The 19,698-nt window shown below is 46.3% G+C and overlaps 1 protein-coding gene across 1 annotated transcript in view; it reads right to left on the bottom strand.

Annotated features, from left to right (window-relative positions):
- LOC140722881 (uncharacterized) overlaps window positions 1–19,378 on the bottom strand; it is a 38,536-nt gene extending 19,158 nt beyond the window's left edge. The window contains exon 1 of the mRNA XM_073037516.1: window positions 19,294–19,378. The gene's annotated coding sequence lies outside the window, so the exon portion shown is untranslated. The remainder of the gene's footprint in view (window positions 1–19,293) is intronic.
- Between the last annotated feature and the right edge of the window lie 320 nt (window positions 19,379–19,698).

Below are 19,698 nucleotides of genomic sequence, written 5' to 3'. Positions count from 1 at the left end.
TATAGGGGGCAACATTTTCGTGGATGCAGAGAGTGAAGTACGTAATGAGCACATTTCTTCAGTATTTAACAAGGAAAAGTATATTGAGCACCAGGAAATCAGTGCAGAGTGTACAAATACGTTAGGGCGTGTGGAAGGCGAGGAGGAAGAGCCTAATGGAATTTACACCAGGTTATTGACAAAGACAAGAAATTAGATTTCTGCGTGGTTGACTAGTATACTGTATTTCTGTCACCTCTAGCCACAGACACGGTTCCGGAAGACTGGCAAGTGGCTAATAAAGCACCTCTCTTTATAGAAGGAACAAGGATAAATCCTGGGACCTACAGACCAGTGAGTCTCACGTAGGTTGGAGTGAAAGAGCTGAAGCAAATTATTCGCGACGGGATATATGAGTATTTGCCTAATTTGGGAGAACCAGCATGGCTTTGTGCGGAGCAAATTGTGCCCTACCAACGTGCTTGAGATATTTTGACAAGACGACAAGAGTGATTAATGAAGGTAGGGTACTCTATGTTGTCTACATGTATATTAGTAAGACATTTGACAAAGTCACTCATGGGGGCTAATCCAGAAGATAAGGATACATGAGTTCCGCATCGCATTGGTTGTTTGAATTCAGTACTGGCTTAACCCAGAGTTTAATCCAGATAAATTCGAGGTGTTGCACTTCGGTAGGGCAAATGCAAGGAGACAATACACTGTTAAGGGCAAGATCATTAACAGTGTGGCAGAGCAGAGCGATCTTGGATCCAATCTCATAGTTCCTTGAAAGTGGCTACACGGGTCGATAGGTAGTTAAGTTGGTTTATGAAATGCCTGCTTTTATTAGTCAAGCCGTTGAGTTCAAAAGTCAGGAGGTTATGTTGCAAATTTGTACAACTCTAGTTAGGTCACATCTGGAGTATTGCATACAGTTCTGGTCTTTGCACTATAGGGAAGATGCTGAGGCTTTGGATGGGGAGCAGAAGAGGTTTACCGGGTTGCTGCCTGGTTCAGAAGGCATATGCTCTCACGAGAGACTGGATACACTTTGGTTTTTTTTCTGTAGTGCTGCAGGCTGAGGGGAGATCTGACAGAGGTTTACAAGATTATGAGAGACAAGGTTAGAGTGGACGGAGTATCTGATTCCCAGGGTGGAAATGTCTAATACCACAGGGCATGAATTGAAGGTGAGAGAAGGTAAATTAAAGGGGGTTGTGAGGGTTAAGGTTCTCTATACAGAGAGTTGTTAATGCCTGGAGTGTGCTATCTGGTACAGAGACAAAGGTATTAGAGGTTTTTAAGATGTAAGAAGACGGAGGGATATGGACATGGTGTACGTGGGAGGGATCAGTGTTTGGCTGTTGTGATTTTCCTTTTAGCTGATTCGCACATCATTTTCGGCCACGTGGACTGTCCCTGTGCTGTACTCTTCCATGTTCTATGTGGCAGTGTTCTCCGGTCTGTGTTGACTGAGAAATGATGTAGCATTTTACCTGATTAGTAACGCCACAAGCTCCCTTTCATCACCTCCTACCACTCTGTTGCATTTAAAATAATGGAACCCCTAAATATTGAGCTGCCAGTCCTTCCTCCTGAACCAAGTCTAATGGCTACAATAGGTCATCTGCCTTTCCTTCAAGACTTCCTACATTGTAATAAATGCAACTCAGATCATTAATCACAGCATGATTAATCTTTTGATTCCTGACTTTGTCTGAGGTCTTAACAAAATCTGTTTGAGAAATTTAGATAAGTACATGGATGGGAGGATGGAGGGCAAGTCAATAGGAACGGTGTAGAGTGAAACTCCCGGTGTGAGAGAGGGAGACAGGAAATGGTGTACCGTGGATTTGTTCAGTGAATTGTGATCAGCCATGACTAATATCCTTGGTACTGCTGATGAATAAGTAGTTAATCTGATACTTCTGAGCGGACACAGCGTATCTCTTCACTCATCTATGCCTCCGTACCACGGCTCTCCTTCACCCTGCTCTCTTCGGCATCCCTCGCACTGTCCCCTCCCAACCCTTCGCACTCTACTCGCCACCCATCATTCTAATCCCTCCTTTTTTACCACCTCCTCGTGCACCTTCACTACTTCGGCCTCAAACCTGCCATCTTCACCCCTCTCTCATTTACGCCATTCCCACTCACCAGCCCATTCTCCCTGAATAACTCCTCCCTCCTCACTGGATGTCCACAACGTCTCTTACCTCGACTCACATCTCACTCGTCCCTCTCTCCTCTCATCTCCGCTGGCAGACATCCTTGCGCGCTGCCCCTCTCGCTCAGCCATCCCACCTCGCCCCCTCGTCACCCTCCTCTCTGACTATACAGCCTTCACCCCCTTCCCTCCCCCTCTCTCTACCACTCTCCCTAAATTATGGACAATCACTCCCTCTCTACTCTTATTGCACACGCACCCACAGGCAGTCACTTTACATAACGCCATCCCCTCTCTACCCACACTCTCCCCTTTTCTCCCCAATCTCTACAGCCTCACATACCTGCTACCCATCTCTCCCACTCTCTCTAGCTTTCTCTCTCTTCTCTCTCTAGCCATCGCCCTAAGCCACTCTCTCTTTCTCTTTCTCCTTCCGTCTCTCATACTCTCTCCCCCTCTACCTCCACTCACACACGCCTTCATCAGATTTCCCATCACACTGTTCACCCCTCACTCTCCCCCTGCCCCGCACCCTCACCAACATTTGAAAGGTTCTTGGAAACTAGAACTGGGAACGTTGCAGTTTCCAGACCCTAGAGTAAAGATCTTTATCTTAAGATATGTCGCAGTTAGGAATCTCAGGGACTGATTTTTTTAAAAGATCCTTGAAGAATATTTTAACCCAACTGCAGATGATACGACTCTGAGATAAACATAAAATGCTGGAAACTCGCGACAAACAGGGCAGAGACTGTAACTGGTCATGTTGCGGGTTCGAAACCATCGGTGATTTTCTTTAAATCATGTTAAAGATTCTCCCGCTGTTCCCTGCACCCCAAATCTTGGCGTTATCTGTAACTCTGCTTATCCAGTCAACCACATTATCATCCAGATTGTTGACAAAGTACAACCGAGCCAGCACTGATCCCTGTAGCACTCCATTGTTCACAGGCCTCCAGTCAGAGAGGTGACCATCTACTACCACATCGCAGCTTCTCCCACCAAACCAGTGTGTAGTTCAATTTACTGGCTTTTTTTAATGTTGAGCAACTGAAACTTTTTGACTAAGCTCCCGTGTGGAACCTTGGCGAGTGCCTTGCTAAAGTTCATGAAGACAACGTCCACTGTCTTGTCTTTTATAAGATTGCTGAGACACGACCTACGACGCACAACACCATGCTGACCATCCTGAATCTGTCAATGTCTATCCAACTAGTCATATTTCCGGTCCCTTAGAATAGCTTTCAATAACATTCTCACTACTCCTGATATCAGGATCCCCGGCCTGTAATTCTCTGGTTTATTTTCTGAGGTTTTCTGATACAGGGGAACAACATTCGCTATCTTCCAATCCTACACCATCTTACCTGTCGCTATGGACGATGTAAAGATCTCTTCTCGGGCCCCTGCAAGTTCTGCACTTGCATCACTCACGATCTGAGGGAAGATCTTGTCAGACCTTAGGGATTTACCCTCCCTAACCTGATAGAAGCCAGGAAACACCTCCTTCTCTCTAATCCGTATAGGTTCCATGACCTCACTACTGGTTTGCCTCAGTTCTGCAGATACTACGTCCATCTGCTGAGTTAATACAGATGCAAACTTCCACGTAAGCTCACCTCAATCTTTTTTTAGCTTCAGATATGGATTACAGTTCTGATTTTCCAGAGGACCAGTGTTATCCTTTGCCATTCCGTCAGTGGTGGCCTTCACCTCATGCATTCCTTTAGCACTCCTGATCTCTAAAGTGTTTTCTTGCATTTCGTAAACTCCATAAATACATCATTTCTCCCTACCTGCCTATACCTACAGTGAAGCTCCTTTTATCTCTTAATCTGAGCCTCAACATCTCTCACAGAACAAGGTTTCCTAAAACAATTATCCTTGCCTTTTATTCTGACAGACACATACAAACTTTATACTCTCACAATTTCACTTTTGAAGGTCTACCGCTCATTAGAACACCTTTGCCAGAAAACAGCCTGTCCCATTCCACATTTGCTAGATAATTTCTGATACCATCCAATTTGCAATATCAACCCACTCACGGAGCAGAGCTAACCTTGATCATATTTCCCTTTATTCCAAATGACTTTCAAAAGAGCTCCCATATATAAAAGACTGTCACGTCTTAATAAGCTGGTAAGGAAGGCGGGCTCTGTCGTGGGCAAAGTACTGGAGAGTTTAACATTGGTAGCTGAGCGAAGGGCGCTGAGTAGACTACGGTCAATTATGGAAAACTCTGAACATCCTCTACATAGCACCATCCAGAGACAGAGAAGCAGTTTCAGCGACAGGTTACTATCGATGCAATGCTCCTCAGACAGGATGAAGAGGTCAATACTCCCCAATGCCATTAGGCTTTACAATTCAACCGCCAGGACTTAAGAACTTTTTAAAAGCTATTATTAATGCTTTTTGAGATAGTGATTTAGATGCATATCATATTTTTTTACTGAGTTAAGTATTGTATGTAATTAGTTTTGCTACAACAAGTGTATAGGACATTGGAAAAAAAGTTGAATTTCCCCATGGGGATGAATAAAGTATCTATCTATCTATCTATCTATCTATCTATCTATCTATCTATCTATCTATCTATCTATCTATCTATCTATCTATCTATCTATCTATCTAACTATCTATCTATCTATCTATCTATCTATCTATCTATCTATCTATCTATCTATCTATCTATCTATCTATCTATCTATCTATCTATGCCCTAACTCATTCCGTTACAGGAGATCAAGTATCACTCAGTCTCTCATTTTGAATTCAATGTAGAGATGAAGGAAAGTTCCCTAAACATATTTGACACCCTATTTCATCGAGTCATTTTACAGTATGAAAATCCCAGTCCATATGTGAAAAGTTAAAATCACCTACCAACACAAATTATGTTTCTTGCAGCAGTGTGCAACCTCTCAAATCTCATAGACTGTTGGGTTGCCTGTAATATAGCCCCGTTAATGTGGTCATATATTTCTTATTCCTCAGTTCTGCCCATAAAGCCTCACTAGACAAGTTCTCCAGTTTTTCCTGACTGAGCACTGCCGGGACATTTTCCAGGAGTACTAATGCTACCCCTCCGCCATTTAATTCCACATACACTGTCGCTTTTAAAACAGAGCAGTCAGTTCTGCCGCACCTGCAACCAAGCCTCTCGAATGGTTGCGAATGTGATAATTCCACGTGTTGATCCATGCCTGAGCACATCTGCCTTTCCTTTAATACTTGGTACATTGAAATATACTCAGCTCAGAACATTAGTCGCATCATGGTTAACCTGCCATTCCTGGCTTTGTCTGCGGTCCTAACAACATCTCTTTGAGAAACTTGGATAAGTACATGGATGGTAGGGGATGGGCAGCAGGTCAATGGGGCTTGACAGGTTAAGAGATCGACACGGAGACCGGGAACGGTGCAGAGCTAAACGCCCAGTATTGGATATAGTCATGGGGATCATGCACAGTAAAACTCCCGGTATGGGATATGCTGATTTATAATGGTGTTTGATGAGATACAGAGACTGGGACTCGTGACCGGTAATACTCCCTATGTGGGTTACAGAGATTGGGAGCCGTGCATGGTAAAACACCCGCTCTGGGTTGGAGACGGGGATCAGTGTGCGGCAGAACTCCCCGTGTGGAATCGCGAGACAGCGAACTGTAACCTCACTGTGGATTTGTTCAGTGACTTGTGATAGACCATGGCTAACACCCTTGCCTCTGTGAATGAATAAATAGCTTGTCTAATGATTCTGACCAGACTTAGTGTCTCCCTCACTCATCCACGTCTGTTTCACTCTGGTCTCTTCTCTAATCCTCTCCCTCTTCCCTCCCAACTCACCACCATTCACCCTCACACCTGCTTTCTCACCAGCCGCTCGTACTCACCCTGTTTTCTGCACCACACACCTTCATTCCTGCCTCAAACCCCTCCCTCACCCCTCTCTCATTGAAGGCATTTACACTCACCCATTTTTCCTCGCCGCCCATCTGTCACTCTTCATCCTCACTGCATAGTCCACACCGTAGGCCCTTGTCACCCATTTTACTCATCCCTCTCTCCTCGCCTCCCCTATCACTCAGCCCTTCATGCCCTCTGCCCTGTCCGTCACCCATCCCACCACACCCCCACGTACTCACTAATCCTCCCTTACCCTCTCTCACCCCACAATCCTCAGCTCCTGTCCCTAACTCACACAATGTCACTCCGGCTCCATTCCTACCATCACACTCTCCCTTGTGCTCACACATCCCCTTACTCCCTCCCCTCTGTCTCCTCCTCTCCCCCATTTCATTCAAACTCCAAACCTCTCTACCCTTCTCACTCAACCACTCACCAACCGTCCCACTCTATTTCTCTCCCTCTATCTCTCCCCCTCTCCAGCTCTATCTCGCTCTCCCTCCCCTTTTCTCTGTAACACTCCCCCCTCTGTGTTTCTGTCTCTGAGCTGCCTCCCCTTACACTCACCTTCATCTTCAGCTTCCTGTTGATCCTGTTCATCCCTCACTCTGCTCCTGCCCCTCACCCTCACCTCAACAGCATTTGAAAGATTCGAGGAATCTGTAACTGGGAACGCTCCAGATTGCAGTTCCGGGGAAATGTTCTTCATATTAAGGAAAGTCGCGACTGGGAATGCCATGGACTGATTTATGTAAAAGATCTTTGAAGATTATTTTTAACCCAACTGCAGACGATACGAGTCTGAGGTAAACACAAGATACTGGAAACTCGCAGCAAACAGGGCAGCAACTGTAATTGGTAACGTTACGGGTTCGAGACCTTAGGAAATTTTCTTTTAGGCATGTTAAAGATTCTATCACTCTACCCTGCAGCTGAAATGGTTAAATACAATATTAAAGTGAATTTGTTCACACCCGAAGGAGAGCGAATTGTCAAACCGATTAGATTTGATTTCAGCAGAAAGGCCGCTCCCGGTTCTGAGGAATGCGCCCGGACAGGAAGCTGCTGGCACACAGACCCTGAGCTCAGAGTCAAACAGAACAACAACCCGCATCGCCCAAATCAATGATCTGGCCTCTTCCTCATTCCTTTCGAATACCACTGAGGTGTCTCGGCCTGAAACGTCCATTTATTATTCAGTTCCATAGATGCTGCCGGACCTGCTGAGTTCCTCCAGCATCTTGTGTGTTTCCATGGGTAGGAAAGATCGGCGAGAGGGAGCGTGTGGGGTAGTGAGCAAGGCAGTGTGAAACGACTTCAAACATAACTACACTGTTGGAATATTCTTGGAATTAGGTGTGAATAATTCAACTTCTGTTATTTATTTTGAGCCATCATTTAATCAGCTTGTTGTCTGTATTATGGATCGGAGATCAAGGAGTCAAAGAGTCATAGAAAAGTCCAGCACAGGAACAGCACTTTGGCCGAGGAATTTAAACTGCCTAATCTCATCGGCCTGCGCTGGGGCCACAGACCACCATACACCTACCATCCAAATGATTAATCCCACCGACCCGCGCCGGGGCCACAGCCCACCATACCCCTACCATCCAAATGATTAATCCCACCGACCTGCGCTGGGGCCGCAGCCCACCATACCCCTGCCGTCCAAATGATTAATCCCACCGACCTGCGCTGGGGCCACAGTCCACCAAACCCCTACCATCCAAACGATCAGTTAAACAGTGAGACCGTGTTCTCATGCACTACTCTTGCTGGCCGCTCATTCCACGACCCTCTGAGCGAAGAAGTTTCCGCTCATGTTCCTCTTAAACTCTTCATCTTTCACCAATCACCCATGACCTCTGGTTGCAATCCCGCTCATCCTCAGTGGAAAAACCTTGCTTGCACTTACCCTACCTATATACCTCATAATTTTGTATACCTCGATCAAATCTCCTCTCAATTTCCAACCTGTTCAATCTGTCCTTGTGACTCAGTTCATCCAGACCCGGCAACGTCCTTGTACAATTTTTCAGCACTCCGATAACCTTATTCACATCTTTACTGCAGGTCGGTGACCAATTCTTCACACTGTACTCCAAAGTCTTATACAAATTCAACATAACACCCCATCTCCTGAACTCAATGCATAGATTTATAAAGGCGAATGTATGAAAATGTTTTCTTTACGACCCTATCTAACTGTCACGCTACTTTCAATGAATTATGGAATCGTAACCCCAGATCCCTTCGTTCTTCCACACTCCTCAGTACCCTATCGTCCACTGCTTCAGTCCTACCCCGGCTGTTCCTACCGGAGTGTAACACCTCGCACTTGTCCGCGTTAAATTGCCTTTGACGGTTTTCGCCCATTTTTGCAGCCGGCCCAATTCCAGCTGAGAGTCATGATAACCTTCCTCGTTATCCACTACACCCCTAATCTTGGCGTTATCTGCAAATTTGCTTATCCAGTTAACTACACTATCATGTACATTGTTGCTTTCGATGACAAAGAACAACCGAGCCGGCGCTGATCTCTGCAGCTTTTCATTAGTCACAGGCCTCCAGTCAGAGAGGTAACCATCTACAGCTACTTTCCGGTTTCTCCCACCAAGACAATGTCTTATCCAGCCTATTGAATGCCGAGTGACTGAACCGTCTTGACTATCCTCCCAAGCGAGACCTTGGCAATTCCCTTCTAAAGACCATGAAGACTATATCCACTGCATTGTCTTCATCAAATTTCGTGGTAACACCCTCATGTAGATTGTTACTTTCTCCCACTTATTAGAACGCCTTTTCCAGACAACAGCCTGTCCTATTCCACAGTGGCCAGGTCAATTCCGCTACCATCAAAATTGTCCTTTCTAAATTTTAATCTCAGCCCATGCAGATACCCCTTTCCATAATTCCTTTGAATCTGGTGGCATTGTGATCACGAGATGCAATAAGCACCCCTCCACACCCCTCTCTCCTTGCCGCCCACCTCACTCATTCCTCTCCTCTATGCTTCCCGGTCACTCACCCTTCTTGCTCACTGCACTTCTCTCTCACACCTCCCACTCGTCTCGTCCTGCACACTCCTTCCTGTCTCTCACCCAACCCTCCTCGCACCCTTCTCCATCATCGTCTTCCCCATTTTGCTGAACGCTCTCCCTCCACTCCCTCCCTTCTCCCCCTTTTCCCACCTTTCTTTCTCCTCTCCTATCCCCCCTCCTTACCCGTAACTCACCCTCTCTCCAACTCTTTCTCATCTCTCCCAGCCACGCTGTCTCCCCCTCTCACATACCCAATCCCTATGCCTCACACCCTTTCTCTCAAACTTTCCCTTGCTCCGCCCTCCATTTGTCCCCTCCTTTCTCCCCCTTTCCCTCCAGCTGTTTCACTGACCCCTCTTTCTCTGTCTTCCCCTCTCTCTCGCCCTCTCCATGCCCCCCATCTCTTTAACACTCTTCCACTCTTCCTGCTCCCGACCTAACTTTATCTTCCCCCCTGCAACTTCCACATACTCATCCTGCCCCTCCTCCGCCTGCTCACCCCTTCAACCCGCCCTCTCCTCCTTTCTATCAGCCTCTCCCTCCCCCCTCACCCTCGTGGTTACAGGAAACATTTAAAAATTACTGGCAGCGGTAACTGGGAAGATTGCCAAGTTAATGAAGCGGTTAGGAATGCCACGGACTGATTCTTTGAAGGAATCCTGAAAAGACTTGTAGAATAATTGCAGATGATGCGAGTCCGAGGGGAACATAAAATTCTGGTAACTCGCAGCAAACACTCGCAGCATTGTAACGGGTAATGCTGCGGGTTCGAGACCCCAGGCAAATTTCTTAAAAACACATTAATGTTTCTATCGGTCTTCCCCGCAGCAGAAATGGTCAAATACATTATAAAAGTGAGTTATTTCACACCTGAATGACAGTGAATTGTCGAACCGGTCGGATTAGATTTCAGCAGAAAGGCCGTTCCCTGTTCCGAGGAATGTGGGGTCCAGCCGATGCTTCCACACAGACCCTGAGCTCCGAGTTTCCCAGAACAACAACCCGCATCCATGGTCTGCCCTCTTTACCCTTCCTTTCCAACTCCACTGAAGGGTCTTGGCCTGAAAGCTCGACTTATTTCTCCGTTCCACAGATGCTACCGGTTCTGCTGGGTTCCTCCAGCATTTTGTGTGTTACCATGGTTACGAAAGATAAGCGGGTGGGGCAGAGAGAAGGGACAGCTTGAAAGGTCCTCAGAGCATATCCTCCTTGTTAGAATATTCTTGGGGAATTAAGCTGTGAGAAATTAAACTTATGAAGATGATTTCTGATTTTTGTTTAACCAACCCGTTGTCTCTGTTATGAACCAGAGATCAAGGTGACATAGAAAAGTACAACACAGAAACAGGCCTTTCGGCTGAGCCATTTAAACTGCCAATCCCTTCGAGCTGTACCGGGGCCAAAGCCCTCCACACCCCTCCCATCCAAACTGTTTCTTAATGGTTGAAATCGAACTTGCTTGTAACATGTGTAGCCAGCAGCACGTTCGCACTCTCAGGACCTTCTGAGTGAAGATGTTTCCCCTCATGATCCCCTTAAACTTTTCATTTTCAACCCTTCACCCATGACCTTTGGCTGTAGCTCCACCCAACCTCAGTGGAAAACGAGTGATTGTGTTTATCCCCTCAATCTGCCTCATAATTGTCTATACCTCTGTTATATCTCCTCTCGATCCTCTTCGTTCAAAGGAATAAAGTTCGAACCTACTCGATCTTTCCTTACAATTCTTTTTTTCTAAAATTTGTTTTTTTTATATTTAAAAATATTTTTAAATAATGCAGATGACGCGAGTCTGGAGTAAAAATAAAATGCTGGAAACTCGCTGCGAACGGGGTAGAGTGACTGGTGAAGTTGCGAGTTGAGGACCCCAGGTAGTTCTCTTTGAATCACGTTAAAGATCCTATCACTCTTCCCTGCAGCAGAAATGGTTAAATACAATATTAAAGTGGCGTTGTTCACACATGAGTGAGAGTGAATCGTCGAACCGGTAGGATCTGATTTCAGCAGAAAGGCCGCTCCCTGTCCTGAGGAATGTGGGCGGACAGGCCGCTGCTGTCACACAGACCTGAGCCCCGAGTCTCTCAGAACAACAACCCAAACCTTCCGAATCAATCAGTAACCCGGCCTCTTCCCAGACTGGCGAGAGGGAGCGTTTGGTGTTGTGGGCAGGGCAGTTTCAAGAACATATTTGGGGAATTTAGGAGTGAATAATACAACTTCTGATATTTACTTCGGATCTTTGTGTGATCAACCCGTGGACTGTTGTGAATCAGCGACCAAGGATTTATTCCATGCTGGGGATTTAATCCCCCCGCCCCACCAAGTTCAGGGGCAAACCGACTATTCTGTACAATTCCCAGCTTCCCTGCCGCGCGCCGATGCTTTACGTACTCAGTCGGCGAACCTGATTGGGCGACGTCTTCGGATTCAGCGGACACTGCGGATTCAGATTGGACGCTGCTCAAAAGCGGTACAAATCCCCAGTGTTCATCAGTAACACAATTACTGATCACATTAATGTTCAGTGTCAGACAGCCAGTGACTGTAAACACAATCTCCCACAGTCTGGTACTTACCGCAGTTTCTTTATTTTACACTCCGGGTTCCTCAGAGCCGCAGACTCGGGTTCCACTCTGAATCAATCTCGTCATTCCAGCCAAGTCGAAACAAACATAAACAAAGCGATTCAAACCCTGGGTCCGGAGGAGTTTCTCTGCCATTGGGTAATTTAGGATCTGCACTGTAGTGTAGCAGTGAGCATTCCGCTATCAAAGCACCAACGACCGGGTTCCATTCCCGAGACTGTCTGTTTGTCCATTCTGCCCGTGACTGTGTGTGTTTTCTCCAGGTGCTCCAGTTTCCTCCCACTTCCCGTAGGTGTACGGTTCCGTGGGTTAATTGGTCATATTGGTGTAATTGGATGGCAAGAAATTGCTGGGTCCGTAGATCCTGTTCTTCCTTATCTTTACAATAAAATAAAGTAAAATTCACGAAGCATCAAACCTTCCGGAAGTGTCAGTCTGTCAATGCCCCTCACACCCCAGCTCCAGTGTGCTCGGTAAACTGACTCGCCGACGGAGGGAAATATTTCTGACATGAGAGGCTCAGAGGGGACTAGGGGGATGGACGCAAGAAAGTCCTATAGAAGGTGGAGTATGGGTGGGAAATAATCCAAAGGAGTTAGTGGGACAATTCATACAGGAGAATGATGGACAACAGGGATTGCGCAGGAGGGGTTGACGGGGAAGAGAGATCCCCACAGGAGGGAGAGGATTGAGAAAAAGAGATCTCACCAGTGGAGGGGGTTGGGGAACTGAATCGCAGAGGGAGGGGTGGTTTGAACTGAGGTCGACAATGGAGAGAGACAAGAAATCCGGATGGCTGGCGTGGCGGGAATGACAGGAGTCTTGCAGGAGAGAGTGATGATAGTAACTCACGGTGGCAGGAAGGGGAATGGGGTGAGCAGAATGCCACAGATGTGCCCCTCTTCCTCTCCTGGCCCTCAACGGAAAGAGGCTGTGAAGCTCTGACACAGCGACTGCTCCAGTTAGGAACAAGGTCCAAGTCAAAGGCACCGAAAAACATGGCCATTCCTGTGATTGACGGCCATTAAACCAATGGTCATTGTTTACTGATCTGATGATTACTCCAACATAGATAGATAGATAGATAGATAGATAGATACTTTATTCATCCCCATGGGGAAATTCAACATTTTTTCCAATGTCCCATACACTTGTTTTAGCAAAACTAATTACATAAATTACTCAGTAAAAATATGATATGCATCTAAATCACTCTCTCAAAAAGCATTAATAATAGCTTTTAAAAAGTTCTTAAGTAGTTTACTTAGATACATTAAATACAATCAACCCCGGCACTTTATCATATCTTACTCCTGGCGGTTGAATTGTAAAGCCTAATGGCATTGAGGAGTATTGACCTCTTCATCCTGTCTGAGGAGCATTGCATCGATAGCAACCTGTCGCTGAAACTGCTTCTCTGTCTCTGGAAGGTGCTATGTAGAGGATGTTCAGGGTTTTCCATAATTGACCGTAGCCTACTCAGCGCCCTTCGCTCAGCTACCGATGTTATACTCTCCAGTACTTTGCCCACGACAGAGCCCGCCTTCCTTACCAGCTTATTAAGACGTGAGGCGTCCCTCTTCTTAATGCTGCCTCCCCAACACGCCACCACAAAGAAGAGGGCGCTCTTCACAACTGACCTATAGAACATCTTCAGCATCTCACTACAGACATTGAATGACACCAACCTTCTAAGGAAGTACAGTCGACTCTGTGCCTTCCTGCACAAGGCATCTGTGTTGGCAGTCCAGTCTAGCTTCTCGTCTAACTGTACTCCCAGATACTTGTAGGTCTTAACCTGCTCCACACATTCTCCATTAATGATCACTGGCTCCATATGAGGCCTATGTCTCCTAAAGTCCACCACCATCTCATAACACAAGCTCCTTCAACATGACTCTAGGTCTCGGAACGCCGACTGTTTACTCTTTTCCGTAGATGCCGTCTGGCCTGTCTGGGTTCCTCCAGCATTTTAAAGAGCAATTTAAAGAGCAATTTCCAACATCTGCAGATTTTAAAGAGCAAACACGAGGAAATCTGCAGATGTTGGAAATTTAAACAACACACACAAAATGCTGGTGGAACACAGCAGACACAGTCCTGACGAAGGGTCTCGGCCCGAAACGTCGACAGTGCTTCCCCCTATAGATGCTGACTGGCCTGCAGTGTTCCACCAGCATTTTGTGTGTGTTATCTGCAGATATTCTCTTGTTTGCGATTCCACCTTGTATTCCTTGGTAGCCTCCAACATGAATGCATGAAATCAATTCCTCCTCCGGATAAACAAATTCCGCTCCATTCCCGTCACTGACTTTTTGCCTCTTCTCGCCTACCTGTATCCTCCCTCATGGCCCCGCCTCCTTACACTTTGGTCCAGCTGGACGAAAGCCCCACCTGCTGGTGACATTCTGAATTACGCACAACAAGCAGTCATCGAGTGAGATTGTCTCTTATTGGTGAGTCAGAGATAGCACGACTACTTTGCAAACCTGACAGTGTTTTCATCCTCTGTATCGGAGCAGCAGTCGCCGTAGGGAGCAAACATTCCCCATTACCATCAACATTCACACCATATCTTCATGCCTGTCCACTGATATCTGTTGAATCCCAATGAGAGAGTCACAGACCATGCATACAGTCCCTTCTGCCCAGTGGGACTATGCCGACCACAGTGACCACCATGATGCTCCCAATTTCCCGTGGTAGTCCCAAATCGCTCCGGGCCCCGAGCCTCTATGCACCAATCTAAACTGCTTCTTGAATGATGCTGCTATTCCTCTGACAGCTCAATACACATATTGTACAAGTTTGAAAAACTGGTGGATCATATACCTTTTAAATATTCCCCTCTCACCATAAATCTCATTCCCTAGTTTGCGCTCCACCTCCAAAAAGGAAGCCCACATAGATGTCTGGCGGCTAATCAAGTTCACTGCCTGGTGCCAGACACACTACGGCATCTCATCCGGCTAGCCCATCCACATAGTCTGTCAAGAATTCTTCCGGGACTCGCATAACATTCTGCCCAGTTTTCTGAAGCATTTTTAATAAAGAGGTGGGAATCAACACTAGGGAAATTGAAATCATCAACTATAACAATCAAGTTATATTTTCACCTTTCCAGAAGCTACCAGCTTATCATCTCCTCATTGTACCAATGCCACTAGCGGGAGGGGAGTCTATAGAATACTTCCAGAGCGATTACACCTTTCCTGCTATTACACTAATCCTGTTGAAGGGATTCGGTCTGAAACGTCAACTGATGAACACTGGGGTGGGCAGGTGCGATAGAACACTCCCAGTGTGATTATTTCCTTAGTGTTTCCGACTTTTACTAATAAAATACGGTGTAAACATGTATCATCTATCTACTGAACATTGTACTAAGTTACTGCTATTCTCCATACTTACTGTATTGACGTGAACACATTTCAAAGCATCCAACTGACTACATGACGCCCTGTCCACAGCTTATCCTGACACAGTCTCTCTGAATGTCGAGTCTACACTTATATCCACTGCTCCATCATTTGACCTAACACGCAGCTTCCATCCCTCATATCAGCCGAGTTTAAACAGACACCAGCAACTCCAGCAGACCTGCCTGCAAGGTATATCCCGCTCCCTTTGTACACGTTGAAATGGGAACAGAGCTTCCTTCCAATTCCCACTTCTCCTTAATCACAGGGTCAAAGAATCTGACAATTCAATTCATAGAAAATACCTAACGATACCTGACATATATAAATGTAAATTACTGGTTGGTATTTGCACAGGACTAAAAGAAATGTTACGTTGGGCATGTCGCTTCAAGAGGGCTTGTTCTCAGCAGAGGCTGCCCAACAATACACTCGAGTGTCAGTATATCATTGCAGCTTGCAATGACCAGAAAGTCAATGAAATACTGCTGCTGTACATGGTAATTTCACAATTGCACGGGTGGGACCTGTACCAAACCCGAGGGGGGCCTATATTCTCGTGGGCATATTTACTAGACCTGTTGGGAGACATTCGTGGCTGAAAGAAGCCCATAGTTGGGAGATAAATATCAAAGGATATACATTTTTTTCGAAAGGACAGGCAGGAGGTCACAGGCTGTGGTGTGTCTCTATTGGTAAGAGCGAATTTATTGAATGGCTACGAGATGGCTCTTTAGAGCAGCTTGTGCTTGAGCCCACTCGGGGAAAGGCTCTCTTAGACTGGGTGTTGAGTAATAATCCAGATCTTATTAGGAAGCTTAACGTAAAGGATCCCCTAGGAGGCACTGGGCATAATATGATCGAATTCATACTGCAGTTGGAGAGGGTGAAGCATAACTCACATGTATCAGCATCACACTGGAACAAAGGGAATTACTGAGGCATGAGAGGGGAGCTTGCCCAGCTGGATTGGAGGATACTGACAGGATGACGACAGAGCAGAGATGGCTGAGGTTCCTGGGAGAAGCTCACAAGGCACAGGATTATTATGCCCCACAAAGGAGCAAATTCTCAAATGCTACGGGTAGGCAACCATGGCTGACAAAGGAAGTTAAGAACTGCATAAAAGCCATGGAAATGGCAAATAAGGCAGCAAGCTGAGTAGGAAGATGGATGATTGGAAAACTTTTAAAATCCAACAAAAGGCAACTAATAACAGCTATAAAAACAGAAAAGATGAAATATGAGCAGACTAGCCAATAATATAAAGCAGGATAACAGAAGTATGATTGGAAGGTTGCGGATGTTGTTCCCTCATTCAAAAAGGGAGTAGGGATAGCCCAGCAAATTATGGACAGGTGAGTCTTAATTCTGTGGTTGGTAAGTTAATTGTGAAGAACTTGAGAGGCAGTAGTTATGAACATTTGGAGAGGCATAATATGATTAGGAATAGTCAGCATAGCTTTGTGAAAGGCAAGTCGTGCCTTACGAGCCTGATTGATTTTTCTGAGGATGTGACTAAACACATTGATGAAGGTAGAGCGGTAGATGTAGTGTATATGGATTTCAGTGAGGCAGTTGATAAGGTACCACATGCGAGGCTAATTGAGAAAGTAAGGAGGCAATGGATCCAAGGGGACATTGCCTTGTGGATCCAGAACTGGCTTGCCCACAGAAGGAAAAGAGTGGTCACAGACACGGAGCCTGGACTTGGACTTGGATTTGGACGGGGGACGACAAAACCAAACAACGACAGTCCATTCGTATCTTGGTTCGGAGTACCGGCACAACGGCCTGCAACACTCAGCTGGACACAAGAGGACAAAAACAAACAACGACAGACAATTCGGATCTTGATTTGAAATAGCGGCAAACGACCTGCAATCCTCAGCTGGACACGATACGACAAAACTAAACAATGACAGTCCATTCGTATCGTGGCTCGGAGTGGCGGTAAACGGCCGGCAAATCAGCTGGCCAGGAAAAAAACAGAATTCACAAAGCAACCCCGGGCACCGAAGCAACTTAGAGTCCACTATTCTCGGCGTCCCGAAAAGTGAATTGCCGCACTGGCTTGTAAGATGGTCCAAATTCTTGGCGGCCCGGAACGAGCATTGCCACACAACCCCGGAGACGCACCCGCAGCGGGTAGATGTGAGCCGGAGTTTCTGTATTGCCGGTTCGAAAAAGGATCAGGTGCCCTAATCAAGGAGCCCAGTGGAACACAGGGAAAAGGAGTGGCTAGCGGACCGGATTGTGGCAAGACAAAAAGACAGACAGAAATACTTTATTGATCCCGAGGGAAATTGTGTTTCGTTACAGTCGCAGCAACCAAGAATAGTGAAGAAACATAGCAATATAAAACTATAAATAATTAAATAATAAGTTAATCATGCCAAGTGGAAATAAGTCCAGGACCAGCCTATTGGCTCAGGGTGTCTGACACTCCGAGGAAGGAGTTGTAAAGTTTGATGGCCACAGGTAAGAATGACTTCCTATGACGCTCAATGTTACATCTCGGTGGAATGAGTCTCCGGCTGAATGTATCCTGTGCCTAACCAGTACCTTATGGAGTGGATGGGAGTCATTGTCCAGGATGGCATGCAACTTGGACAGCATCCCCTTTTCAGACAACACCGTCAGAGAGTCCAGTTCCACCCCCACAACATCACTGGCCTTACGAATGAGTTTGTTGATTCTGTTGCTGTCTGCTACCCTCAGCCTGCTGCCCCAGCACACAACAGCAAACATGATAGCACTGGCTACCACAGACTCGTAGAACATCCTCACCATCGTCCGGCAGATGTTAAAGGACCTCAGTCTCCTCAGGAAATAGAGACGGCTCTGACCCTTCTTGTAGACAGCCTCAGTGTTCTTTGACCAGTCCAGTTTATTGTCCATTCGTATCCCCAGGTATTTGTAACCCTTCACCATATCCACACTGACCCCTTGGATAGAAACAGGTGACACCGGTGCCTTAGCCCTCCTCAGGTCCACCGCCAGCTCCTTAGTCTTTTCCACATTCAGCTGCAGATGATTCTGCTTGCACCAAGTGACAAAGTTTCCCACCGTCGCCTCAGCTCATCTCATCTCAAATCCCTTGCTGATGCATCCAACTCTGGCAGAGTCATCAGAAAACTTCTGAAGATGGCAAGACTCTGTGTTGTAGTTGAAGTCCGAGGTGTAGATGGTGAAGAGAAAGGGAGACAGGACAGTCCCCTGTGGCCTCCAGTGCTGCTGACCACTCTGTCTGACACTCTGTCTGTCTGACAACTTCATGATCTGGCAGAAAGGACACTTGATATACCGAATTAAAAATATTCCAGAATAATTTTGAACAATTTAGCAAGGTATTTGGCAGAGTCTCACGTGGGAGGTTAGTTAAGAGATTTCAGAGATCTGGCATTCGAGATGATGTGTTAAACTGGCTTTGACATCGGCTTCTCGGGAGAAGTCAGTAAGGGGTAGAAGATGGACTGATCCTCGCCAGTGAGTAGTCGGGTGCCGCAGGGATCGGTGTTGGGTCCATTGTTGCGTAACATCTATGTCAGCGCATTGAATGATATAATTACTGCAATGTTTGTTTTCGGTTTTGCGAGAGGTAACATATGTGCCCTGGACTGTACTCATTAAATCGGTTCAGAATAACTGTGGTCAGGGATTTTCTTGTGAACACACCACGCAGAAATTGGCCATTTTGCCCATCCAGCCTTCTGCCCCACGCAGTGAAATCATGGTTTTTGTTCCGCAGCGCCGCCCGCCTCTGTCTGCAACTGGTCACCTCCCACCTCCCCCCCCCCCCCCGTCCCCCACCACTGCTGACTACGTATCGAGGCCCTGAACAGAATTGAAGTCTTTGCTTCTGCAGGACATTGAGGAAATCAGATTGGAACGCCCACAATAAACACATTCGCAAAGAGAAAACAACACGCATTCATCTGAAATGACAAGACTTGGAAACGGAACTCCTACTGCCGAAACAGCCTTTCGCCCGTGTGATTGAAATCGTAACCCCTGATCTGAGAACTGTATCTTTTTTTAATCGCGACGATGTCAATAGTCCAGACGAAAACTGCAGCGTCAATAACACCACCTCCGCAAGTGGAGGGTTACAATCCAAAACACAGATAAGGTGCTGATTAGAAATAAAGATCGGAAATAAATATCAGAAGCTGAATTCGTCTCACCTCAATTATCCAAGAATGTTCTGTCTCCGTCTGGATATTATTTTCAGGTCGCTTTCTTCCACCTTCATACAGACAATCAGGCGAGGATCATTTCGTACATATGGGGGAGGGGCCGGGTTGCTGTTCTGTGAGACTCACAGCGCGGTTTTCTGTGTCAAGCTGCTGCCTGTCCGCAGGGCGGATTCCGACACGCAGACATTCCTCAGAGCGGGAGCGGCTTCTCTGCTGAAAACAAGTCCAAATCGTTCGACATTCCGCGCTCACAGTCAACTGTGAACAAAATTGTCTCAATACTGTCTTTAAATACTTCTGTTACAGGGAATAAACTATAAAAAAAGAATGATATAGAAAAGCAGGATCTCCAGTGTCTGCAATCTGATTGTCCACTTGCTACAATTGCTATCA

The sequence above is a fragment of the Hemitrygon akajei genome, unplaced genomic scaffold, assembly GCF_048418815.1.
Source record: "Hemitrygon akajei unplaced genomic scaffold, sHemAka1.3 Scf000092, whole genome shotgun sequence".
Classification (NCBI taxonomy): domain Eukaryota; kingdom Metazoa; phylum Chordata; class Chondrichthyes; order Myliobatiformes; family Dasyatidae; genus Hemitrygon; species Hemitrygon akajei.
The sequence above is the reverse complement of the archived record's forward strand: the minus strand, read 5'-3'. Positions and strand labels throughout refer to the sequence as shown.